Raw genomic sequence first — 1,351 nt, 5'->3', positions numbered from 1 at the left:
CAAAATTAAAAAAAAAAAAATCCACAGGGGACAGTGCATATGCTGATGTGGTCAATCAAATTGAGTATTTGGGCTTTTGACATTCAGTGAAGCTCCCTTAACTGAGCAAAGCCTCTCTAAAAACTGTTGTCAATGTATCCTTTTATTTCTCAAAGATATCATACAATGGCCTCCTAGCACCTCTTTTGACAAGTGAATACTAGTAGTAAAAAAAGAATCTCAAAGCATGTCTGACTAGTTACATGAGGTAGGAGAGTTGGAAGGGAAGGGTATAGGAAGGTAAAGGGGTAACTGTCTAATTCCTTTGCTACAATTATCATCACAGTGCATCATATCCTACAAATTTCTCATTATATTGTATAGCTATGACTTTAGATTACATGACTGGAGAGTAATGCTTTAATGTCACACTGAAGTCTATAATTATAATGACCAGCTGAGAATTGTGGGAGGGATTCTGCTATCACCCAAACACATGCACAAATATTGTGAATATGTATACATGCAGCAGGCAAATATTATTTGGAGAATTAATCACTTAAGAAACTTGACTACACAGGCTACATTATGAACTTTAAAACTTGAATATATTGCCAGGTTTCCAAGAGGCTGCTCTTCCATTTGCTGTTTGCCTTTCAATCCTAACCATGAACAGTCTTTACTAGACTGTTTGACCAGAGGTGCACCCAGGAATATTTTTAGAGGGAGGTCAATTACAAAAATGATAAGTAATGGCTAGAAAAAACTGAATTCAAGCTATTCAGATTATAAAGTAAATGTCTTTAATGGAAGGAAATTATTCTGGCTCCTCTGTGCCTGGGGTCATCCTGGTTAATTCCTAGTAACCCAGAAGGGTAGTTATTCACGATGGCTGAAAATGGTAATGAGTGTGATGGCTGACTGGTTGTTTTGAGACAACAAGTTACAATGTAAAAAACCTGGATTGTGACTGTGAGATAGCAAAATCATTGATACAATGCACTGGCTATCAATGGATGAAACCTCGCAAAAATACCCCTCCTTGCAAAGCCTTTCCTGCCAACCCTCCTAACTCGTGTAACCCAGTGTGCAAACTGGTATGAGGGGTTGGAAGAGGGCATTCAGAAACTATGGATTGCAAGAGTACACTAGGGTATTTGATAATTTTGACTTCGGAATGTTATAGGGTTTCAATTGGAGAGACCGGCTGGTTTTACTTGTACCCTGTTTCTATAGGTTATACCATATTTCAAGGTTGAGCTCTGTAATCAGACACTTAGAATTCCCCATGTTACCCAATGTCGTTGGTACACATGTTCCATTATTTCATATTGTAGTGATATTACGACTACAGAGGACACTTATAAGATGC

At 38.0% G+C, this 1,351-nt stretch overlaps 1 protein-coding gene across 1 annotated transcript in view; it reads right to left on the bottom strand.

Moving 5' to 3' along the window:
* Positions 1–1,351, bottom strand: part of LOC119587919 (medium-chain specific acyl-CoA dehydrogenase, mitochondrial-like) — a gene marked incomplete at its 5' end in the record, with an annotated part of 11,694 nt that overhangs the window by 8,781 nt on the left and 1,562 nt on the right.

This window comes from Penaeus monodon, chromosome 23 (genome assembly GCF_015228065.2).
Source record: "Penaeus monodon isolate SGIC_2016 chromosome 23, NSTDA_Pmon_1, whole genome shotgun sequence".
Lineage (NCBI taxonomy): Eukaryota > Metazoa > Arthropoda > Malacostraca > Decapoda > Penaeidae > Penaeus > Penaeus monodon.
This window is presented reverse-complemented; position numbering and strand designations above follow the sequence as displayed.